Consider the following 27,554-nt stretch of genomic DNA (forward strand, 5'->3'; position numbering starts at 1 on the left):
ATGTACAGTGTATATAGGGGGGAATCTTAATGTAGAACAACAGGCCAAAAGTTTCTCAGTAAGCCTTGTGGTCCATGACCCTTTTGATTAAAAGTCTTCTCAATAAACCTGCCTCCATAGAAGCTACATGTATGTGATATTGATTAAATCTTCAAAAGCATTGGATATCAGTGTAATATTAAAAAGTTAAATTAATAGTAGGATGCAATTTAGATAGATATTTCAGATATTTCAAATTAAAGAGATATGTACATGTATGTACAACCTGTCTGCTACCAATCCTTCTTAACTTTCCTCATCAATATCATCATCTTTATCACCAGCATTATCTTAATATGTGCATTCAGGGTACGCAAATTTTGTTGTCGCCTGCAATAAGATATACCGACAGATGACAATATGTGGAGTTATGGGAGGTACATAATGTCGCCTGTGACAATATCATACTGTATCAAAAAGGGAGAGGGGAGAGCAAAAAGCCTTTCCACGAACATTTTATACTTAACCGATAGTAGACATCGTTCAGAAAAAAGTGCCCCCCCCCCCTCCCTCTACGGGTGAAATAACTTTTCAGTTCTAATTTTATCAATTAGGAAGTTCTCAATTTATTTTTTAGTCCAATGTAGACAAAATTCATTAACTGCAACAACGTAGCCCTCTCCGATATTTTTTTTAAATCAGATGAAAATTATTGGAGAGGGCTACATTATTGCAGCTAAAAATTCTTATTATATGATTGAATAATTCCCATCTCTCTGATTGGCCGAGATCCCACAATGTTAGAAAAATACTACGTTATATTGACCTGCACGTGACCTTCCAGGTCAATATAAGGAATTATTTCCAGGTCAATATAAGGAATTATTTATTCTACATTGGACCAAAAATAGATAATCATATAATAAAACAGTTATTGCTGTTTTTGAGGTCAATACGATGATTTAGACACCTTCGAAGTACAATGTTCACCTCGCCCTTCAATATTCACCTCCCCCTTCGGGCTCAGTGAATAATGTACTCCTCGGGTGTCTAAATCATCGTATTGACATCAAAAACAGCAAAAAGTATAATATTTTCACCTGGAAAGTCATGTGCAGGTGAACTTAATGCTCATGTTGTATTTTTTCTATCATGTTGGATCTCAGCCAATCAGAGAGCTAAGATTATTAATTCACATAATAATAGTGATGGCCTTTGCTTTCTTTCATACTATTTTTTCTTAATAATCCTTGTAATATGTTCCTTTTTTTCCAATACAAATTTCCCACCTTTTTCTTTATTATTGATACATTTCAGCACACCAAAGTGCTTGCTGGGATCATGACAATTACAACTGTCATGGTAACATGACATTTACAATTGAAGTTAGTAGTTAAAATTATTTTCAAATAAAAGAATTATATATACGGCTTGTAACCTCACACTCTTAATAAATTAATCATGTCTGGCAACATGCAAGTAAAGAAATTTTGCTCAACATTTTAAAGTACTGTAAATACTCCTTAAGGATACTATTTCATGAACCCTTCTCCTTCCACACAGGCCAACTTGGATATGAATGCATAAAGTAAACAATTCAAGACAGTGACCTGTCTTATTCCATTCTTTGCATAGTCATTTCATCATGAAAGCATTTGTACATACATGACTGTATAAAGATAAGGAATTATTTCCACTGATTTAAAAATTCTTTAAATTCTCAAAATATAGATGAAATGAATGCATTACTCATTGGATGATTACCTGATAAATTGCTCTATTAACTTCTTTTAGTTAGGCCAGATAAAAAAATATGTATGGTTCCGGTTACCCGACCTTCCCTATTTTATACCCCCGACCCTAAACTTTTTTGGGGCAATTTTCATATTTTTTCCAGAATTTCCCCCGATTTCCGTCAATGGCTCCAGTTTAAGTTTTAGTTTCAGCAATGACGGCCTCCTTGCAAAACATAGTGCAAGTGTTTAATAGTGTTAAATCCAAAGCAAGCTAGCATGTAGGTGTCCCCTACCAATATTGACTAGTATATTATCACACCACATCTAAATGCCATTTGCAAAGCAGTGATAGGTATTATTTAGAAAAAATTAAGAAAATCATTTTGTTAAAAAAAAAAAAAAAAAAAAAAAATCCCTACCTACCTACCCTAATTTTTTTGGAAGTGTAACCGGAACCACACATATTTTTTTGTTTGGCCTTATCTAAAGAAATATGCACTCTGATTTAACAAAAGTACAGATTTATACACAACATAGTTAATATATACCTTTCAAACACTATTTCCAAGACTTCCCAATACTTTCTTCATCTTTAAATCAAGAAATATTTTATTTATTTATTTTCATTTATTTATTTATTTATTTTTTTTTTTGATTTCTCATGCTCCAAAACATAAGTGTATACCAGTATGACACAAATGACAAAGACAAAAATATTGTTTGACAATCTTTTTTGTATATTGCTGCATTGTACTTTACACAGGTACAGTCCTTTTTCTTGCGATTTTAAGTATAATCATAAGCATTTAAAATCCAAACAATAAAAAGTTGTTTTGCTGTGTTACACAAGATGTGATGGCTACAACATTGCCCTTGCTCTACATGTATACATAATGGAAGAATTGTGATACAGAGAACACAGTTATATCAAAAGTCATGCATGAACATGCACTTAATATAAATTATGAGGCAAGAAAATCCATTTCCAGATCTGTGGTGTTGTTGACAACTTGACATAATATTCAAAACTTTTCCTACTTCTTTTCTTTATGATCAATGTCTTCATTTTTTCTTCCTAAATATTGATTTTAATTTTTCGATGGTAGTGCTTTGGGTGTTGCTATGTGAAGAGATCGATATATCGGAAATAGGCAGTCCTCTTTTTTCCCCTGTCGTTTGATGTTTTTATATCTGAAAAGAAAGCATCTGTCATGAGCATTTAAAGCAATGTAGGAAATATCAACAAAAAATACTAGTTGCCAATTTTTGTAATTGCACACCCTCACCCCCTGAGATGTAAAATGCATTTGACAGTATTCTTAGTTTGTCAAATGGCACAGAGTATTTGTGAAATACCAACTACAAAATCATGAACTTGGAAGGCATTCAAATGATAAGCATATTAAAAACTTAAATATTAGAAATCTCACAGAATGAAAAGACAAGAAAGATGTCCATAGGACATGAAAGCCCAGCCGAGGGTATATTAGTAATGCAACATGAAAAGAGCTACATAAATCCCCCCCCCCCCCCCCTTAAATGTCATATTTTTAACATTTCTTGAAATGTCCTGAATTGTATGTATTGTATGAACTAGATGTGTCGAATGCCACAAATGACTCTGCAGGCAGTTAAATAAGTTTCAAATGCCAAATTCAGTTTTAAATTTGTTTGCACAAAAGATTTTTTTTCTAAGTTCAGGGGACATAACTAAATTCAAACTTGACATGTATTTTCTGGTAAAAAAAATTTCATCCTTATACATACATCCCTACAAAAGTTAGAGAGCAGAAACTGAAAATTTCTTATTTTTTTTCTAAATTCAAGAGAGATAACTCTGTCAAAAATCATTGGACCATGACCAAATTTGAACTTGACCTGTATTTTTTGGTAAAAATACCTGCACATGCAATTTCAACCTTATACATACATCCCTACAAAAGTAAGAGAGTGGAAACTGAACATTTCTTATTTTTTTCTAAGTTCAAGACAAACAACTCTGTCAAAAATCATCGAACCATAACCAAATTCGACTTTGACCTGCATTTTCAAATGACATATCCATATGTCAAATTTGAGTTGAATGTGTCCAACTGTTGCAGAGATAATGAACAGGAAGTGAATTTTATGGCGGGGGCAGAAAAATCTGAATTAACAAAAAATATCAATGTTTCCAAGCAGGTCATTGGCAATTTTTTGGCAATTGGCAAGGTCAAAGTAAAAAAATGGTTGATGCAGTTCAATAGCTTACTTCATTATGTATCAGCATATGAAGTTTGATAAAAAATATCTTGAGTTTCTTTAAAACTGAGCTAAACACTAATTTAAGAAAAGTAAGTCAAGGTCAAAGGAAAGGTCATGATCATGAAATGTTGATGCAGTTGAATAATTCTCCTCCAAATGTATCAGCAAATGAAGTTTGATAAAAAGATCCTATCATAGTTTCTTTGAAACTGAGCTTTAAACTGTGCTAAATGCAAAGCATAATGGAAGGTCAGAAGGACGGAAGACGGACATGACAAACTCTATATGTCCTGACCATATTCATGTCATAAAAATGTATTCTGATGCATTGTATTTATAGACCTATCTATAAATGTCTTTATAGTACTGATACAGGTCTCCCAAAAATGGCTAACTAGTAATCTGATATGAAGAACTTTGCCATCTATAAATAATACAGTCAGGGTTTAACACTAAGGCACATCAGACCAACTTGGTTAAATGAATGGTATGGTTGTGTGCAATGTATGTGAACTAGACCTTTTGGTCAGGTTGATAACTGTTAATTCCATTTCAGTCTTTTGAATAAATTATATTCAAAATTGTAAAAAAAAAATATCTTATTTGTACAAATGTAAACACAACCATTGCTCTTTAAGTTGAAATTCCCTTCATAACACAATTGTTATATTTAGCCATAAAAAATTTTTATAATACAGTGCTACCTCAGTATATTGCCAACTTTTGTCCAAGACAGATTTTGGCATTAAAGCGAGGGTGGCAATATAACATATTCTGCCATAAATTACAATTCAATGGGTAATCAAAACAAAATAAATACATGTAGATTACGTAATTTATTTCCGTTACAATCTATTTATGTCACATGATATAAGGGCAGCTCTCATTTCTTTTTGAAAAAAAAGTCATTATTTTTTTTTTTTCTTTTTGTTTACAATATTTTGAATGAAAAGCAATAAATATATCAGAATATTGAACACATCAATTTCCTTTCGTCATGCACATGTTGAATAAGAATTTAATAACCCGATGACAAAGATGTCAGTGGCCGTTATAGCCTCTTGGTATAAAAAAAAGTTTTTGAGAATTATCATTAATGTCATCTGAATCAAAAGTAGATTATTTCACCGTCTCAAGAATTTCTGAATCGGTTAAAATGGTCAGTTGGTAAAGCATCATGACTGACAAATGGTAAGTCACATGTCAGAACACATCAACCCGTTAAATTAGACATGTATGCTCATGTTTGCTAATACCTGTGTACTTCTCTTCCGATTCTGTTTTGATATTTATCAATCAAACCAATATATGCCCGACAAATAAAGGAAATTTCAGGGCTAACGATATCCCTAATATTTTCATGTGCGGAATTATAGTTACTGTAGTCTAAAAAAAGATATGGGGTTTCCTTTTTGATTGATAGAATGGCTTCTTAATCTAAGGGGACGCAAATGAATTTTTGCATTTATTATGGTTTTGTGCATTATCCATGATAGGCTAACGATACCCCTAATATTTTCATGTGCGGAATTATAGTAGTCTAAAAAAAGATATGGGGTTTCCTTTTTTGATTGATTGAATGGCTTCTTAATCTAAGGGGACACAAATGAATTTTTGCATTTATTATGGTTTTGTGCATTATCCACGATAGGCTAATGATACCCCTAATATTTTCATGTGCGGAATTAAAGTAGTCTAAAAAAAGATATGGGGTTTCCTTTTTTGATTGATTGAATGGCTTCTTAATCTAAGGGGACGCAAATGATTTTTTGCATTTATTATGGTTTTGTGCATTATCCATGATAAGCAATAATTGGCGATATACAATCAAATAGGTCGAATGTTGATCAATCCTTTTTTTGTAATCTAAATTTGTACGCTTTCTTTCACTTTACGTTTCCATTACTGTGATGAAATAATTCTTCTATCTTATAAACACACTCCAAAGACATTGCTAATTTTGAGTTTTATGCAACAATTATCTTTAATCTAGCTGAATTCCTAGTCCAGCAAGTCGCTTCACCGCAACCACTGTCAAAGCACGGGTGTGGTGTCCAAATTACCGACACACGCTAGATAATTGGCATTGTTACCAAGGATTTTTTCTTACATAATTTGACCTTTTGTTTCCCAAAACCAGTGGCAGATGGCAATAAGCAGGGGTGGCATTATAACGGGTGTATTAATATAGGGGGAAATCTGTTCTTCAAGAATTCCTGGCAATAAGCGAGGGTGGCAATATGATGGAGGGCAATATACCGAGGTAGCACTGTATTTTTTTTTTTGCTGTAGTAGACAAGTCTGGGCTGAAACATATTGATATGGTATAAATACTTACCAAATAACACTTTCTGTATTTAATAATATTTAGGATAATAATTTTAGTAAAGTTTGTTGAATGTCTTCAAGGCTCATAATTTTCATGTCCCAATTAATGAACCAGACTCAAAATGGCTGTCAGATTCTTGACACGCATAAGAGATAGTTTCAAAAGTTACCAATTAAAATAAGCAATTAAAAGAAGTTTGGTCAGGGCAAGTGATTTTATGGTTAGTAAAAATTAAGGAAGGTAGCCTGACATGTCTAGTACTTGTTAAAATAAATGTCAAACCCTGATACTCAAACCCTGTTATCTCGAACTATCATTGGAACTGTGGAAAAACTTGGAGATATCAGGAGGATTCAAGATGTTAAGGGTTAAATACTTATTAAATATAATAAGTGATTGGGACTTAAAAATTACACACATATCCACTGTATTCGAGATATCAGTGTTCAAAATACCTATGTTCAACTGCACAATCATGTATTCTGTAAACCAACTATTATTCCCGACAATTTTTATTCAGGATTCTTTACCTTGAAATCCATCTGCAACAGTAAGCATTAATTTTTGCAGTGAAGGAAACATTCTACCATAATACACTGTCACAACTTATGATTGGTTTGTAATGAGAAGTAATGAAGGTTGTGAAAATTGCAGATCTTTCTTGCAGGCAAGTCAAAGTTGGTTTACAGTATATCTTGTTTATATACTGAACTTTACAGGGTATAATAACCAAGTCTTACCATTCAAAGTAATTTAATCTAATGTTTCCCTAAGTATGACATCTTCTGTCATCAACTGCCATCAGAAATTTGAATACTTAAGCCAGTTCCAATGTCCTCCTTTGCAAACCCTGGTATTCCATGTGAACTGACATTTGGTCTCCATCTGATTCTTAGCCACTCCAACTCTTGATTGTCTTGATTATCTTCAAATAGAAAAAGAAGTCAACTCAACCTAAGATCAATAGCTTCCTATAAACTTAAGTCTAATCTTAAATATAAAGATGCTCTAAAAGATGTCAAATGTACAACAGTGCTCACTTGAGTCATTTAAGCTCTGCTGTTCTTCAGAAACTTTTTTATCCCCATGAAAAATTGTGACCTCATAATGTGACCTAATCTAGCTCCAATGATACTGCATCTTTGCTTGCTTTGTAACATACAATTTAATAACTCCAAAAAAATGGGGGGGGGGGGGGCTACTTTAACACTTTCGACCACCATACATCCAATAAATGTTTTCAAACCCAGAAAGACCAGCAGGGGGAACAATGTAAACAGAAAGAGGCATACCTTTCTCTCTTATAATGTATAGTGGGGTATTTTTTGTGTGGAATGATTATTCTAGGGTTCTACAGATTTATTCCAATGGTACACATGATAAATAAGTGTAATAAATATAATTTCTGAAAAAAAGTCCAAGTCCTAAGGGAGGGGGGGGGGGGTCCTATCCATAAGTATCTGTGCTGCTGACTTGTGGGGAATATTTTTCACTTTTTATCACTGTTGACTTGTGGGGAATATCTATCACTGTTGACTTATGGGGAATATTTATCACTATTTATCGTTGTTGACATGTGGGGAATATTTATCATTGTTGGCTTGTGGGGAATATTTATTATCATTGTTGACTTGTGGGGAATATTTATCACTTTTGACTTGTGAGGAATATTTATCACTACTGGCTTTTGGAGCAATGCATTATTTTACTATAGATTTACATAAAAGATAAAAATTATTTTTTTTCAATAAATATCTACCAAATCTAAAATTTCAAGAATCAATCATAATATAAATGTACTGAAACTAAATAATATTCATACTTAAGTCCTCTAAATCAATGCACATTGAACATGTTTGATATGCTGCATAGAGAGTTTTCCTTAACTAGATTTAAATTAGAATTTTATTGCAAATTTTTATTTTTTCTTGCATAAAACTGTTCAGAACTTATAAGTCAGTCTATGCGAAAGTTTTTTGGACCACACTGGACATTCAGTCCTGTGTAATTTTTAATTAATGCAATGAATACAAAGGACTGAACCAAATTTTGTCAGACCAAAAAACCTCTTGAGTAGGCCTAACAGCTTTTCTTTTACCAGGGATCGCTCCCACATAATTCTGTAGAGTCCATGCAGTTTTAATGACATTTAATTACGTATTTGGAATTGTACGACAGTTTTTACTAATAAAAAAAAAAAACATTGAAATGACTGCGTCGAAATAGTTAAGCTCAAAACCGGACACTGAGACATCAGACATTCCGGTCCGGTGTAAAGGCATTTAAACACTCTGCATAGGTTTTTTACGCCATTTCTATACCCCAAGGGATCATGATTGAAAAAAAAAACAAACTTGAATCTACCTGAAGATGCAACCATATGAATATGACTAACCAAGGCTTTATTTTCTTGAACAGCTCATTTTTATTTGTAGGTTTTTCCTATGTTTTTCTACGTAAATCTTTGATCCAAAATTGTGGCCCCACTCAACTGTTACCTCAGGGTTTCACAATTTGAACAAACTTAAATCTGTGCTACCTGAGGATGCTCCCATATGAATATGACTACTCATGGTTTTGCTGTTCTCAAGGAGAAGATGTTTAAAGATCTTTTGCAATATATTCCTCTGTAAAACTTTGATTTCCCATTGTGGTCCTGCCCTACCCAGCCCCCAGGGGTCATGATTTGAGCAAAACTAAATCTAAGGGCAAGAGAAAGAAAAAAAACCTGACCCTGGGGCCATGAAATTCATAATTTTGGAACTCAGGAAGAGGCACTTTGCCATTTTATAGTCTGTCTATTTAATACCCAGGAGAAGAAAAGATTTTCAAAAATATTAAAGAATTTTCACAATACAAATTCAATAGACCACCCCATCTTCAGACATAAGAGCTGCTGACCCAAATTTCACAAATCTGGAAGAGGTACCCTTGATTAATATAACCATGGGCTCATTTTATCTGCTTTATACCCAGAAGCAAGAAAGATTTTCAAAAAATTAATGCATTTTCAGTGTATATTCAATAGAACCATGCCTTAGCACCAGAACAAGTGGCCATGATATTCACAATTTTAAAAGAGGCACTCTTACTCATCATAACTATGTAGTAAGATTGGTAACCTGATGCACATGATCAAAGAAGGAAGATTTTCAGAGAAATAATGCATTTTCACTATATAACCAATAGGGCCCTGCCCTAACACCAAAACTACTGACCCCTTGGGGAATAAAATTCAAAATTATGGAAAAGGCGACTTTATTCATCATAACCATGAACTTAGTATTGTTTTCAATGCTCAGGAGCAGAAAAGAAATTTTCAAAGAAATCTATACCTGTATTATCCATAGACCACACCCTCCAACCTCTCATCCTGGGGGCTATGAAATTCACAATTTTTGAAGAAGCACCCTTGCTCATTATAACCTGCTCTTAGTTTTTTTCCCTTAATAATCAGAGACAGAGAAGAAGATTTTCAAAAGAATTAATGCATTTTAACTATACATGTAATTATCATTAAAGCCCCATCCTAACACTAGAACCCTCTATCCAAGGGTCATGAAATTAATAATTTTGGAAGAGGTGCTCATCATAACTTTGTACTTAGTCTGTCTGCTTCATATCCAGGAGCAGAGAAGAATATTTTTGAAAGAAATAATGCATTTTCACCATATTTAATCAATGGAGTGCCACCCTTACACCAGAACCCCTGACCTTGGGGCAATGAATTTCAAAATTTTGATAGAGGGCTTAATGCTTATTCAACCATGGCAGCAATTCAACTGCTTGATTTCCAGGAATAAAAAAGAAGAAGATTTTTTAAAGATTGCAATAGTTTTAATGGGTTTAGCCCCATCCCTCAGGCCCAAAGGGAGGGGGTGGCAGAGATAATGAAATTCACAATTTTTGTTCCCCTTCATCATACTAGATATTCTTTGCTAAAATTGGTTGAAATTGGTTCATCGGTTCCAGAGAAGAAGCTAAAAATATTCAAATGTTAAAGAAGGATGGACAAAAGCAGATAGCAAATAGTTTATCTGAGTGACTTAGGGTTTCATTTGAAAAAAAAGGGCTAAAATTAGCACAAAATAAATTTGAGTTTCCTTTCAAGTAAGATCAATTGAAAACAAAAAAGTACATTTCAAAGACTGAATAACCATGAGGTCAGCAAATGAGGTCAGTGAATATTTTTTATGGTAATGGAAGCATAGATTTCAAAATGATAATTGTTTACTTATGATCTTTTACAGTTATCTTGACTTACCAAAGCCTTCTGTCACCATACAGAAATCCAGACAGAATGCATTCAGTTATATACTCTTATCCTCCAATTCCATGCAGAGTTGTCTGTTAACATCTGCGTCTCAGTCTCCAACATTTTCAAGAAGAAAGTTGCCTTAAGTTTGCTCTTGTTGTGAAAACTCCAAAATCTGCAATAATAGTTTTTCATTAGTATATGTGTATATTTTTACCCATGATTACAAGAAAAGTCTATGAGCTACATCACTCAACACCGATTTTTGACCCGAATAGCAAATATAATTTGTCAGAGCTCTCAATACAACTAACCCTGTCTCGACACACTTAAGAAATAAAATATAATTTGTAATCTTTGCATCAACTTAGATAGTTTAAAAGACATTTTGCTTTTTCTGGAGGGGCGAGATCAAGTCCAACATCTGGGATTGAATAATACAGGTACTCATTGAAGAAGAAAAGAAGAACCGGGAAGACCTGTTGTGTACATGGTGTACATGATACTTAAATTTGCACCAGTCTGCAACTTTATTTGTTATTGACATGAACAATATTTCAAATTTTTTTTTAGAAAAGGTTTAAATCTCAAAAGTTCAAGGGGTCACAATCTTTAAATTATACCAGTACGTCATGTATTTTTTTAAAAAACGTGAAAAGCGAAAACAGTACAAAAAAGATGAATGATCATCGTCAAAGCAATAAAGTTCATCAAAAGCAAACATTTTTAAAGGGGTGGGACAAAACAGGTAGATCTTGTGATACAATACGTATCTCAATACATATAACATGATATGATAAATATCTCGATATTATGATAAATATATATGAAAACTATAAAATTAAAACTAGAGCGTTTAAAGGAACATGTGTCGCCTACTCTGTAGCTTCCTTAAAGGTGAAAAAAAAATCTAAAATTGGTCAGTTTTTTATTTTCTTTTAGCATGATAGTTCATGCATTTCCCTGCAAAGAAAAACTGCACCCACAGATAGTATAAGACTCCGATAGAATCTGACAATCAAAGAATATATGGTTCTTTAACCCTGGCCTCAAATGAATAATTTAATTGAAATTATTAGAAATATCTTTTTATCATTTTATTAATACATATTTCCAACAATTAATCCTCAAAAACAGATTTCAGCCTGTCCTTACTGCAATTGTCACTCTACACAATCCATTGTGGAATACTGATCCCAATGTATTTTCATTGTATTTACATGTGAGTTAACTGAATTTCATACAGTTTCAAAGTACTTATCATGAGCTAAATGTGTTTCCAATAATCCTCCAACAGAGATTTCAGTCTATCTTTACAGCAATTGTCAGTCTTAACATGATCCATTGTGGAATACCTTGTCCCGATGTATTTGCATAGTATATTATAAAAATATAAGTTTATGTGGTAACTGAATATCATACAGATTCAAATTACAGTATCATGAGCTCATAAACATGTATAAATGCTAAATATCAAAATCCTGTCTCTCAATTTCAAAAGTCATAAGTTAACCTAAACTCCCATGGTATTTTTTGTAAAGTAGGTCAAAGGTCAAGGTCAAGTGGATTGTAATGCCAGTATTTTTCACATTGTGTTACAACAAACAGTGCACATGCTAAATGGCAATAGAAATACCTTTTAAATGTCAAAAATATGCTGTAAATCGGCCCTATGAACTATTTTGAAAAGTAAGTCAAAGGTCAAGAGGTCGGTAACCATGGTAATTTACAAAAGCCATAGTGCCAGGCAATATATGTGCAAAATATCAAATCCATACCTCTTACAGATCTTGAGATATAGGGTGTGACAGACGGACAGACAGATACCTGGTAAAGTGATCTCTTAGTGCCGCTCTGCTCTGCAGGTGACACAAAAATTTAGTATTTTATTTCAATATTTGTCTACTTGACAATAAATCAAGATTCTATATCACTCTATATCAAACCAAATGTGGTCGCCCATGTGGCACAGTGGTTAGAGCGTTTGCTCTAGAGTTGCGGAGTAAGGAGTTGATCCTTACTTTGCAGGTTCGAATCCCACTGTGGGACGTGGAAACTGGTCCTTCAGATGAGACCGTATAAACCAAGGTCCCGTGTCGCAGTAGGTGCTGGCACGAAAAAGATCCCTCACTGCTCAATGGCAACGAGTGCCAAGCATAGGTCAAAATTTGCAGCTCTCCACCGGCAAGTGGTGGCGTCTCCATATGAGTGAAAAATTCTCCAGAAGGACGTTAAACAATAAACAAAGCAAATCAAATGTGCTTTGAAACTGATACTTGAAGTTCATCAATTTCGTTGACTAAAAATTTACAAAACAATATTCTAGGGCATATTTACTACCGATATTCGGACTTATTTGTCCTCAAGAGAAAATTTCCCTTAATATCCCATTTTCCCCTTTTGATGAGTACAAAATTCCCCTTACAATAATGAAAAGCACAAATATTTTTTTTTCTTTTATAAAAATTTTCAGACTATGTGAAAAATGGTTTACTTTGCTATTTTATGCACTCTAACTGGTCATTAAAATGCTGAAATTGGGCCCCCCAGCAGGGCTTGTCCAGTGACAGTGGCCCCCAGACCCCGGCTGATTTTCCCAATTTCTCCAGTAAGGGTAATTTCCAATTTGTTTCAAAATTTCAAATTCTTTTTAATGAAATTTGAGAATCCATGCTTTGTTACTGGCTGTTAGTGCAGATGGACACTAACTAATAATATTAACTGTTGTGGAAACGATACTTTCTGATGCTTTACAAACTGAACTTTTCTATGTACAGTACCTAACCATCTTCCGAGGATGCTCAAGAGTGAAAATGTTTTCCCTCTTATTTATGACTTATTAGTTGTAAAGAGTGTTTACAATACCAATATCATCTCTTCACTTGGTAAAAGCGGCCATTTTCAATTTTTTGATAGGTTGTTCATGTATCGTTTCGTACTGATATTTCAATGCATATATTATAAACCGTATCTTAGCAGAAAATATTGGTATGTATTGGTTTATCAGTATATCATCCCACCTCTACCCTTTAAAAAAGCAATATTTATATATATTAAGATTATAACACTACTAGTCTAGAGACATAATTTTGTGTCTTTGAATGACTGAATTTGAACCCATCTCTGGCATGTCAGTCCAGTGTTCTATCAATTCAGGGACCAACCTAGACCCAAAATTTAGGGAGACTTCACTTCTCCCTCAGAGAAATGTATAAGGGAGAAGTTTTAAATTTTAGGGAGACTTCTTGACGCGCGTGGCACACATTGATCATTATTAAACTTTTTAAAAACAAGAGGCCCAGGGGCCACATCGCTCACCTGAGCACTATGGCTAGGAAAAAGCAGAAATCAGGCGAAGTTTGGAGCTCAAAAGCAACTATTTCGCCTCAGTCGCCCCCTAGGTTAGTCCTTGCAATTGATCGAGGTACAAGTTTAACCCACTAGCCCAAGCCAGTATTAAAGAAGCTGTGTATCATACACTACCATACTAACACATGTATATAAAAAAAAAATAAATATCTTAAATCCTTAATTATTTATCATTGTTCCATAAGTGATTTATCATCACGCTGACTTTAAGCTTTTTTATAACTTGTTCTGAAGGGGAAATACCTTCTTTAGATGCAAATTTATAACTAAAGTGAAGCATGCTTACATGTATATTGATCGAAGTGTAAGAAACAGATGAGTATGCTTTGTTATAATTTATTTTACATATATGTATTAAGTTTATAATATATTTAAAGTCACTGGGATTGTAAGCGTCAATTCATTAAACATGTTTGTGCTTTACTGTAGTGCTTTTCATAGGCGCTTGTTTTATGAAGTATGCAAAGAGGTATAGCGCCCTTTCCCACTCTTGAACATTTTCGGAATCTCAGACACCTGACAACATGCAGACTTTGAACTGCAGACTTTACACTTAAGGGAACATGTCAAAAGAGTAATTTGAATGATACATTCGAGTATATTTTACTGAACTTGATAATCAAATTTTGTTCTTATTTGTACAAGTTATACATTTGTACATAAACACATGATGTGAGTGGAAGGGGGCAAGGGGGCTGCCCCCCACCTTTTTCTGAGAAATCAATACTTTTTTTGCTCTGTTTCCCGATAACTTTTTTTCCTTTATAAATTAGTAACAACAAACTCCCAACAACAAATAGAAAACAGGGATCTTCATTCTTCAAGAGCTAAGAAAATTTTATAAACTTGGATACATGTAAGTTATGGAGGGCACAATCTGTAAATAAAAGTGAATATTAAATTTTTTCTTTCTTTTTATGTATCAGTAGAAAACAAGATATTTAAAAACAGCTTACTGAGACAAAAGAGTTCCATTTATCAATAACATATTAGAATACAAAAATATGAAAAAGATGTCAACCCAGATTTATCAAAAAAAAAAATGGAAAAGGGGAGAGGAGGTCCATGCCCCAACTGCTTGTGGCTTCGACAAGCTCTACCACTTAGCTTGCTACACTTTGCAACTGGTAGACATGGTAGAGCAAGTAAATTAAAGACAGATTTATCAATCGACTAATATTTTTTTTTCCACACCTGAATACTAGTACTGGTAAACTTATATCTTTTCATGGAATATATCATATCAATTGCACCACCTTTTATTGAATCTGGATAATAATTAGATTTTATAGGTTATATTCTGGGCAGAATCTCAAGTAATATGTGATTAATAATATCTTTCAATTGGGTATTCTTTCATCCAGAATATAATTATTAGACAGCAAAAATTCTATAATAGGAAATGTATGTCATCTCTTGAAATAAAATTCCCAAAGGCTTATTTTCTCTTAGCTTTAGACTGTTCAAGGTAGCTCAGTCGGTTGAGTGCATGCTCCGTGATCGAGAGGTCGTGAGTTCAAATCTCAGCCACGACTGACGTAAGTAGATAAAAAATGAGTAGCAACTGTTCCTTTGCCATGCACTTGGCACTTTGAAGTGAAAGTTGCGGGTCGTTCGGACTCTTGGAAATGTGCCAACTCACCCGATTTCGTCGGGTTACACCCGATTTTTCGACCCTTAACCCGATAATTTTTTATGACACGGCGGGTCATGCTTTTCACCCGATTTTTGCCGAACAACCTGAAAATCTCCTGATTTCCAGATTTGGTTCATAAATTAGGTTGCACTTTTAACTTCCAGTTACAACCCAAGATTGGACATAGTACGTAAACAATGCCGATGGCTATGTTCAGTAGGCCGTGTACCAGTGAATTATCAGTGCAGGTTTAAACAATTACCTGAGAGTTGTTTTGAAAAACCAAAGTTTGAAGTCAATTTAAAATGGCTTCCGATAGAACGAGGTCATTATCAGGGCCAGCAGGAACAAATTGAACCAAGTAAAAGAGAAACGATATTTATGTACATATCAAGGAATCTTGGAAAACAACTTTCATTAGATAAAATAAAGTGTTTGAAGATAGTGTAGACATAACTGTAAATTTAATAGCACTTGTTAATTAAATTAATTTGAGGAAAAATAACTTCAAAATCAAAATTGGAATACTTTCAAATTTAGCATTTTAACTTTCCATGTACTTCAAATCAGCAATGCACATTCTGAAAAGACTTTCCTTTAAAAAATATGCACACTTAATTCAGGTCAATATACTGAATAATGAAACCATGTACCATAGGCCGCCATGTTTTCTATATTGTTTTAACTATGGGTTATCTACACCAGAACCCATGGGCGGAGCCTTCATAACCTATAGGCGGTGCATGTCTTAAATTGCATACAAAATCAATTAAATTTTATTCAAAATCTTTAATTTATTCTCGGTAGACTTTAGAAGGCTTTTCCATATCGTCGTCATCGTTAAACTTTCCAAATCGATTGTCAGAATGGTCCAACTGCTGTATAACATTTTCAGGTGTAACCGGCTCCTGGGTCAAATTAAAATCCGTTTGAGTAAGAGATAAATCCCCAATACCATCAAACACGTTTACTTCGTCCTCTATCAACTGGCCTATCTGTGAGAGAGCTTGATCATCGATAGAAAATGTCCCATTCAAAATTTTGCGGAAGTTCAAGAAAATCCAGATCCATGCTCATTGCGCTGTGTTTGTCTATTTTCGCTTTTTGATTGCAAGTGCACAAAATGTGCAATAAAATATAATATATATGCACAGTGTATAGCGCGTGAAATTATAATTATGTCAGGTGACAAACCATATTAGGAAATTTATTTGCAACTTATGCATCATCTCTCTGCCGTATTAGGAAATCTGAGAGTGCTATGGTACATGTGACTTACCGTATAAGTTTTTTATTGGTTTTCTCTAGATACCCTATAGAGAGGTTAAAAGGTCACTCGAAGGCTGCGCCTTCTCGTGACCTTTTAACCTCTCTATAGGGTATCTGGAGAAAACCAATAAAAACTTATACGGTAACTACTACTTAAATGCTCTTCTAACATGTAAATTTAATCAATATATATAAAAAATTTTGTCATTCTCAGTTAAAGCCACATTTTAATAAAATAATTCTCAATACAGAAATGCTTATATATGCATATATATTTAATTTAATCATGGTAAATGTGTCATGAATGTCATTACGCGTTATATGACCAGATTTTTTACTTTCCAAATCTGGTCATGACCAGATTTTTACATGTTGGAGGTTGGCAAGTATGGAGATGTGTCTTTTTCTGCGCAATTGCAATCAAAGTTCTAAAAGTTTTGGGGCTATAAACAACAGTTAATTTGTGACCTAACAGTTACTTCTTGAGTGAAATAACAAAGAAAACCAGTTTTGGTTAACATGAGCACAATGTGAAGTAATCATACTTATCCACACCTCATCGCACACAAGGTGGTGCACAGTTACTCAAACAATGGAAATACATATTTTTCTTAAAAGTGTTCAAACGCAGCAATGTGAAAGCTATCTCTGCTTTAGATTGCTTTTTAAATAATACCTAGAATGAACATTAGTAGAAATTTACTTGCCGTTTTTTGTCTTTTTAAAATAAAAAGCAAAATTGTGAAAAGTTTCCTCGAAATAGCTGAATAAAGCTACCTGAGGTAGGTAAATAAAGCTACGGTTGGTAATTTTAGCTACGTAGCTAAATGTACTGATTGTGCTGGACCTGCTAACGGTCGCACCATCAAACATATTTCTACATGGGCATATGATTTGCAAAAAAAAAAAAGGAACAACCTTCCAACGCCTATCAGATCCCGGGGGTAAAGTATTGAATATAAATTCTTATTTTTTTTTTTAACAGGATTAACAGTTACCATTATAAAATAAAATCGACGACTCTGACACTGTCTGAAGTGGGCCAAAGTTTCACGTTACACTACATGGTTTTAAATAGTGTTAAATCCAGACACTAAAAAGGGCATGGTAATCCAATAATCAAAAGGGCACTTTACGCCGCGACAAGTTTTCATGAGGGCACTTTTTTAAGGTCTTTGAAATTATAAATATTTTCTTTATCATGTTTATGTACTTAAATTATTATTCAATACTGCAATCTTTAGTTATACAAGTATCTAAAAGAAAAATTTATAAATCTTAATAATCGTAATTATAAAGCTTAATTCATTTAATACACACTGAGAGGGCAATTATTGCCCAAATTTAAATTCAAATTTTTTAATGAAGAAGTTAGTATGGGTATCAAGGTTATGCTTAAAAAGTAATAGGTGTGAATCTTTTTGTCACTTGCTCAAGAATTATTTTAGTTTGGGGTATGAATTTTTTTTCCTTGCTTTAATATTGTTATTTGTGTATGAGGTAAATAACAGAACAAAATTGCAAAAAGGGGGGGGGGGTTACTTAGATAATAAATGTAGAGGGCATTCTTTTTATTTTGAAAATAATCTACCAACAAAATCAAGTGAAAACTGATCATACCAAAAAATTAAACTTGAAATAATATATAAATTGGTAAAAACTTTTTTTCTGGCTTAGAAACATTGAGCCTCTGGGTATCAACTCAAAAAGTTAGAACACAGAATCATTGAACATGTTGAAAGAAACTAACTTCATACTTTGTTGTTTCCTAGCCCATTTCACACATAATATTCAGTTTTTTTGGTACTGTACATTGTAAGTTGACTTAAATATTCATCAGCAGTTTTATTTTTCACATTTCTTCATCAACTCTGTTTTTTCTACTTTCAATTTAAAAAAAAACGATCCTGATTTAAAATGTGTAACATTTTAATTTACAAATTAATCTATCTGTGACATTGGGCTAATTCTTGCATAATCAATGCAATCAAATGATATTTTCTCCTGTTATCTCTTATACCCTGACAGCCTGAGGCATGTTACCTGGCCAGGTGGCTGTGTGCGTTCAAGCGAGAAGTGATTTCCTGTCCTGAATTCACACCTTTGCGTGCATTAAATAAACAAGGGCTAATCAGCATGCACTGAATAAACAAAGCCGCTAGTCCATCTTGCCTCTGATAGGCATATTTATTTATTTTTGCAAGGGAAAAAAAGGGCATGGCGCTGGAAAAAAGGGCATGGCGCCGAGAGAAAAGGGCATGGCGCCGCGCCATGCTAGTTTGCTTTAGATTTAACACTATTAAATGTTACTTTTCTACTACGAACTACATGTACTACTATATGCATTACTTCACGCATGATTTACGTGTCTAAAGCTATGCAGGTTGTTGTAAGTCTAATCAATAATAAAAAATCTAACTACTTACCACATGACTGTCACCTCGGAGCCGCCATTACCCGCAATAAGTTGGTTTTCCGCTCCTTGTTAGCCTTTGAAAGTTTACGATGTTATGGGGACCTGTTTAAACCCCGCTGCATTCCGAATGAACATTTCCCAGCATCCCCAGACATTCGTTTTACGCACTCGGCACACCTCGGCCGATTCGTACCTCATCGATGAAGGTGACGGAATCAGCCGAGGTTTGCCGAATGTCGTTTTACGGTGCAGTGAGAACACAGAATGTTGGTTAATTTTACCGACTTATGGGGATTTTTTCGAAAATGAAAACAAATCGATTAAATTTTATCAGTAGACTACGTAGAATCCAAAAATACCCATGACCATATTTGTGGGGAACGAGAGATTTCCCCACAATTCTCAACTTTCCCCATAAGAAAGGTCCTTTTTCAGGTGTGAGTTCCCCATAAGTTGGTAAACGCGGGTGCTCTCTCTCTCTCTCTCTCTCTCTCATATTAGTGAACTCTGTCTGAATCCACGCTTGTTGCATTCTACGTTTAATCTAATTTACAGACGCTATTAGTTTTCTAATAATCATTCAACGACAATTTTTCTGTTTTTTTTTTTTAATCTGTATCATTTTTTCACAGTGAATATACAAATCCATGATTACTGTGTACAATTTACTTATAATAGTGTTTATAACCTAGGTCCCACTAACATTCAATCGTATCCCAAAAATAAAATTTTGCATTTACATGAATGTCATTTGGAGAGTGAAATTGGAATAAGTGATCAATATCACCCCCCCCCCCTCCCCCTTCCCCCGACGAAAAAATGAAATTCTTATACCAGTATTAAATAGAGAAAATTATTTTCTTTAATGCATACATGAAAAGAGGAATGTTTTGACGTCGAAAGTCAACCTTTAAATAGTTCTAAATATGTGTTCAAAAAAGTTAAAACATACTTAAGTCACCTCTAGCGACCGCCTAAGTTTTGCTTAGAATGTCAAATCTTAGCACGCTTCTAGTTATGGTCTTAAGTTTAAGACTGTACTGAAGTCCTACTTAAGCATGGTCTTAGACTTAAGTACCTTTATGTTACGACCCCCTGAACCGTAATCATGCTCAAAAGTTCATTTAATGAAAACAGATTATGGGCAGAGCAAACATAGACCTCTGTAAACAGATCAGGTGCCATGGAGGAGTAAGCAACCTCTACCGATTGACCGGTGTTGCATATTATTTGTTCCGCCTCGTTTAAAGATCCAGAGGCGCTAATACGATAACTTTTAAGAAAAGGTCCAACCCGTATAAGAAAAGGTCTGCTTACGTTTAAAGGTCCACGTGGTGCAAAATGCTACCTGTATAAACCTTGATAATCGCATAATTTTTTAGAGAATGAGTTTATATCATTTGAAAAAAGAATTATTTACCCTTGTCGTTCAATATGATCTCTAAAGCAGGACTTGCTATTCCCTGTTCAACTGCTTTGAGTTGTGCTGTTTATGCCCCAAAAATAAATGTAAAAAGTTTCACATATATGGTGCTATTATTTATTTTTTTTTTTACCAGCGTTTGCTTTGTGTAAATTGGGACGATTAAAGGTGTTAAATCTGTCTGTGTGTTTAGGTAATAAAATAAGGGTGGGGGGGGGGGTGAAGTAATCATACCTGTACCTGCAGGTAGGTAGCAATGGCAATGTAATGGTCATGTATTTGCCTTACATCAATTGCTCTGAATTCTTTATTTTAATAACTTATGCCAAGGAACAAATTACACATGTAGTACTATTATGATATCCATACTTTAAAATTGTATATTATATTATTATAGTCTATTTTTAGTAGAATATTTTAAGATATTTCTTATTCCAAGTGTAGATTTCAATACGAAAACCGATTTGAAAAATATACGAATTATTATTCTTCAATTTCGTTTTAACAATCGCCTTTTGTTTTCAGTTTATAATTACAATTTAATTATTTACTTATGGATAGGGTAAAATAAGCATTTGCCTAATGATGTATTCGATGTATATCTACTACTGAAATAAAATACATTTAATGCTCAAGCTTAAAACAGGTAACTAAATGTTGAAAACATACATCAGAATTAAAGTATGGTTGAATAGATTTAATTCTTTGAAGCATGGGGAAGGAGGGAAGGGGCTATTAGTTTGCGAATATATACTCAAGAATAGAAAATGAAGCTTATTTACAGTTGGGCCGATCGATAATAAGATCAGTTGATCCTTTTTTTTTTTTGGCGTATCGAGGACTTTCTTATATGTGCAACCCCCCCCCCCCCCCCTCCTTTAACTGAAAATTAGTTCAATGTGTGAGCCTGTATCTGTACCTGTAGGTTTTCTGAACATTATCATTGAGATACAGACATCAGCAGGATACGATTTGGGTTATCTGGATTAACCGGGTGCAACATGCTGCATACACCCCGGGCACAACATTGACTTTTCGTCAATATCTTTAAATACGAACTGTTTTATAAACAGACAATTTATACATACATTTATATAGATAACGTGTATTTAGCAGTAATATGAAAGTGATGATAAAGCGAAGCTTTGTTCTGATATGTAGTAGTTACCTCATATAGTATTGTTGGTTATGTACAGATAACCTACACTTTTAACAAAAGAAAAAAAACCCAGCTAACTGTGGTACAATTGATCATAAACACAATGTAGCGTCAATCTTGCTCTGATCCTCGGAATTGTGTTGAGGTGTTTGATAAAACTAGAAAGTATACAGTGGATTCATAGGTATCCATATACTTCTTACATAATGCTTTCTTCCGTAGGCATATGCTTTCCGGCGAAATATATCTATAAATTGAAATACTGACTGTACAAAAAGCATACATTGACCCCCTTTTTATCGCTTCGAAAACATATACCCCGTGCACAACATAGCATACTCCCCGTATGTTGGGATATACACGGTGTAAAAGGTCGGCCCTCTGTATTTCAGATACAGTGTATCTTTCTGTTAAAAAGTGAAAATTATGGACAGAGTTTATTCGATAGCGTAAAAACTAAAGGTTTACGTCAAAACGTGGCCAACGCACATTATTTTTCAATACTTCCCTCGAAATCGGCCGTTTCAACAATTAAGCAGAAGGATCTGATATTCTTTATGAGGTCAAGAACAACATGTTGGCTTTCTGATTTTACCAGATGTGAGAACATAGCAGTCGTGTTGATTTTTTTTTGGTATACCGTATTTAAGGAAGGATGGTTAAGTCCTGTAATCACTTTCAAGCACCTGTTCGACTTCGATGACAATAAACTCGCTTGCCTATCTGGATTTTTTTTTTGTATGCTTAGAAAGCATTGTCTTATAAAGTCTGAAAAGAAATTTCTCGAGGAGTTATGTCTTCTATACTTTTCGTAATTTTGGTAATAATTAATATATAATTATTGAAATTTGATACTGGTGTGCAACCTAGAGAAAGCCTCAGGACGGACTTAAAAACTCAGTTTGATATAAAAGATATCCCCTCTGTATTCTCAGGTATGCTTCAGTCAGAAACTTAATTAACATACATGCTATGATTTATGAATATCGCTCATTCTGATATTTAAATAATATCAATTCATACGTAAACCTGTATGGCATGGCCATACAGAATATGATGTGGTCATCTTTAAAAAAAATGTTTGTTTGTCCTCTCCCGACCGACTGCTTCAAAATGGCCGGACTCAAACCCTTTTTTAACCTCCAGAAAATGATAATTTCCCCCCTTTTATTCTCAGATTTTCTCATCATGTCAATATGAACAACCATTCAATTTTTTTCCAGACTATTGGAGAGCTATAGATCTGCAGCTAGATATGACTAAAATTTTTCGATAATACATATATAATATTTTGTATTTTATAAAACATCTATACCTCGTTCACTACTCTAAACAGTTATTTATGATGTCCAGGTACATATACATGTATATGTTTTTAATGAAATATGACCGGTGTTATATACATGTAGTAGCCTTTATCCCTAGCCCCCCCCCCCCCGACTTTGCCATTATAATCATATCGGAGGCGGGGGGTATCATTTGGTGAGCTCAGTGCTCACAGTACCTCTAGTTTGTTATGTGAGTTGTACATGTAGTATGTTGAGTCAACTCATGTGTTGGTAATGTATAATTTTATATGTGTTACTGGTATAACTCATTGTGTGTGATTTAATAGTGTTAGTTGTAATATAAATTAGTAGTGTAGTGACTCGACATGTGTGTTAGTACTGTAGTGACTCGACGTGTGTTAGTAGTGTAGTGACTCGACGTGTGTTAGTAGTGTAGTGACTTAACATGTGTGTTAATAGTGTAGCTTATTATGTGTGGTAATTTTATTATTTGTTATGTGAGTTGTACATGTAATATGGTGACTCATGTGTTGGGAATGTATAATTTTATACGTGTTACTGGTATAGCTCATCGTGTGATTTAAAATTGTTATTTGTAATGTATATATCAGTAGTGTAGTGACTCGACATGTGTGTCAGTAGTGTAGTGACTCGACATGTGTGTTAGTAGTGTAGTGACTCGACATGTGTGTTAGTAGTGTTGCTTATTATGTGTGGTTTTTGTTATTTGTTATGCGTGTTGTACATTTTGTTATTTGTTATGCGTGTTGTACATGTAGTATGGTGACGCTTGTGTTGGGAATGTATAATTTTATGTATGTTACTGGTATAACTCATCATGTGATTTAATGTTGTTATTTGTAATGTATATATTAGAAGTGTAGTGACTTGACATGTGTGTAAGTAGTGTAGTGACTCGACATGAGTAATGCACCGCACACTATAGAATTCCAATTCCACGGCCCATCACATGAGTCACCATACTACGTTAATCCCTCCCTTGCCCCCCCCCCCCAGTAAAACTCTACCCCTCAGGGTTGGTTATTTTGGACCCCCCCCCTTTTTTATAGGTACATTACATTACAGGGAGAACGTACGATATAGTAGATTTTCCCCTTCTTTGCATTTCGATTACGTTTCTGACAGAACATTCCTTGCAGTATTTAAAACATTTAAGAAGGTATTGATTAATTTTTGGGAAAAAATGTATTTAATTTAGACTGAATCGAGGTAACACAGGTAAACGCTACCTGTGTCCCTTAGAGGGTCTCTTAATTGAGTGTGATAATTATATTGTTGATTTAGCGAGTAGACGTTCGGGGAATAAACCGGATTTACTTTATAATGAAAAGAATACGAGGTTGTCCGGTAAAATCGTGGACAAGTTGTCTAGATTGAAAAAATAATCATCACTGCGTTCTAAAACTTTCACTACTTTTTAGTACATTTTTCATTAATATACATGGCATGTTTCAAATAGATATCTGCTCAAATAAACAAAATATGAGACTTTATGTTATGTGTGGTATTGCCTTACGGCGCACGGATGATAACGTCAAAGTGTCTAAAGCAGCGTCACGTTTCCTCTTTTCTAAATAAAAGTTGGATAAGCCCCACTTAAATTCGGGGATTTCATTGATGCACATACTTAATTTTCCCTTTTTTCCTCCATAAACAGTCGAGGAACCAATCTCGCACACACATGGGACCTTCTGAAGATTTATTAGTAAGTTATGGACAGTACTCTCACTATCATTCAACTAAATAGGCTATCTTATATCGACGGTCTACAGTGACAGCGTCTTTTGCTATTGCCAGTAGCTGTTTGTCCGTATGTTTTGTTCTACCCGGGGACCCGATCAAAAAGCTTCCGCTTAGAAAACTTCCATTTCACTTGTATAGTAAAGATCTAGTGATATTTTTATATATATTTTATCTTCTGTAGCCATTTAAAGGTTCTTAGGGTGTCATTACTACATCTAAATCAAACTGAACTGCTCTCCTGTGCGCCGTAACGTCACCGAACGTCGCCATTTTTCGTGTTTTGCGTTTACTACTTTCCCATTTCAAATGCTTGGGAAACTGCCAAAAATTAAGCAGATGCCTTGATATTTTATGAAAGACGAGATAATAGATAGTGGATTAAAAATAGGATAATTTTTACCCCAACCTTATCTATTTAATACTTTTATTTCGAAATAATACTCTGAAACCCTGGGTTTTTTAATCGTGCGCCACAGGACCGTACCCTGTGCACATTCAAGCATTATAAAATCTTTATTTTTGTCTATATTTTATCAAAAAAATTAAGATGCACTTAAATATGATAAATAAACATTTGCTGAAAATTTCAGCTTAGTACGCCCATTATTTTTCGAGAAAAACGCTTTGTCCACGATTTTACCGGACAACCCTCGTATATATACCAGCCCTTCCAGGTTTCGAACCCATTCTCAGGTAAAAGAATATGCGTATAGAGTCCACCCGCTTTACCACTAGACCAGTTCCGACGCTAAATTTATTTTTGCTATTTTATGTACACATTTTGTATTTCGCATTGATAATGATTTTTATTCGATTTTTGTAATTTTCAAAAATATGCCTCTTTTAAACAAAAATCGGAAATGGTAGTTTTGAAGAAAATTCTTGTCTCTTTATGCGTATATCAAATATATTCTGTTTCAAGCAGGTAATTTTTCAGAACAATGGGGATTCCCTATTTGAAAAACAGAAAAGGAGACTTATTTTGCTATGTGACTAATGAGGTTTAATGGCAAACTGGAAGTCGATATGCAGTTTTCAAATATTGCTCTACTTTGTGTTGTGTAGTATATACCGTTGTATCTGAAACAAATTAACTTCGTTTTCTGTTACTAATTTTTTTTTTCTTTTAAACTGCTACAACTTTAGGGAAAATAACAAAAGAACTGCAACACCCTCAAATTTATATATATATATATATATATATATATATATATATATATATATATATATATATATATATATATATATATATATATATATATATATATATATATATATATATATATATATATATATATATATTGATGCTGGCAAACATTAGAAAAATGAAGGCGTGCATCATTTGAATTGATGAGATCAGTAATTGATTTGATGCTAGCAGCAATTAAATTCATTCATTCTTCTCATCAGTGGAATTTAACTCGAGCCCCAACAATGTGATGGCATTATTAATACTGCTGAAATATTTAAAATTTCTAACCAATTATCACAATTATACAAAAATGTTATCCCCAAAACGCCCTTTTAAATCTTCTGTTTATGTACAAGTTATAATCTATTTCATTAACTTATGATTGATTTATCTTCTTTAAAAAATTTTCAAATACTCTATTAATGTAGTACCGAGAAATTTGAGTCGCCCTGTATGCCTCACTAGAATAAGAACAAAAATATATCTATTCTCCAATTTCTTCTATGAATAAACTGGCTTTGCATCGTCAAAATTCCGGAGCTTTCAGGGACTTTACTCCTCTGCGCCATCATCTGGGCTTTGCCCTGAATCTATTAAGGGTATTGAGGCGACTTGAGACACCCTGTCCGTTTAGAGCATGCATTTTAGCATTTTCTAGCTAAACCACAGATAGCGCTTCTTGTTAGATAGCGTATTTTCAAATCATTGAAAGTCTCCCCCACCGGTCAATCTGAGCAGTAGGGCGTTAAAACACAATTTCACCAAGCGGTCAGGGAGTCTTCGCATCTTCTTAACTATACATTAGGGTATATAACTATATGTAATCTTTAAGAATTTTCTCTTGAGAATGGTTAAAAATGGAACGGCGAAGTATTTTTATCATTATTCATTTTATATCATGTTTTTGCATTGTATATATAGATATTGTACTTCTGAACAGTTTATATGAAATATATATATATATGTTATAAATGTATCCCATGTACTATTATTTTGGGTTGGGTGAATAAACTGAACTTGCACTTGAACTTGGGCGATTATCATTGGGTATTAATGATAATGAATTATCATTAATACAGTTAATTCCACTAACTTTTTTGGTTACCCAGATCACGGAATATTTACTGTTTTGAAACTATGATGAATTGACGTTCGAATTTGTTTTTTTAACTAACTGACCACACGATTCTTGACACAGGGATTTTTCGGGAAAAATTTAAAGAACATTCGATGCTGAAAGAATGTTTATTTCAAACATGCCACTACTCTAAATTTTGAAAGAACTTATAAATCGCAAGTTATCTAGCTTAAGACCGCGGAACATTAACTGGCAAAATTGGAAATATGCAGCTTCCGTCATTTCCATCTGTTGCAGTCAAAACGTTTAATGATGGACAATGAAATGGGCGGGTACAATTTGACACGGACGTCCGAGAAAACATTGGATTGAAATTCTAGTTTGAAATTAATTTTCAATCCACCTCAGATACTCTA

The 27,554-nt window shown here is 33.9% G+C and overlaps 1 long non-coding RNA gene across 2 annotated transcripts; it reads right to left on the bottom strand.

Moving 5' to 3' along the window:
• Positions 1–2,404: 2,404 nt before the first annotated feature.
• LOC133191482 (uncharacterized) lies at positions 2,405–19,316 on the bottom strand. 2 transcript variants are annotated; one of them, XR_009721700.1, is made up of 4 exons: positions 19,244–19,316; positions 10,553–10,718; positions 7,029–7,213; positions 2,405–2,906 (listed from the first exon to the last, which is right to left on the bottom strand). It is a non-coding gene; the product is annotated as an uncharacterized LOC133191482 (long non-coding RNA). The 2 variants fall into 2 exon arrangements; XR_009721701.1 differs by lacking the exon at positions 19,244–19,316 and adding an exon at positions 13,324–13,363.
• Positions 19,317–27,554: the final 8,238 nt, after the last annotated feature.

The sequence above is a fragment of the Saccostrea echinata genome, unplaced genomic scaffold (genome assembly GCF_033153115.1).
Source record: "Saccostrea echinata isolate AGI-Se365-2 ecotype Australia unplaced genomic scaffold, CSIRO_AGI_Sech_v1 ptg000023l, whole genome shotgun sequence".
Taxonomy (NCBI): domain Eukaryota; kingdom Metazoa; phylum Mollusca; class Bivalvia; order Ostreida; family Ostreidae; genus Saccostrea; species Saccostrea echinata.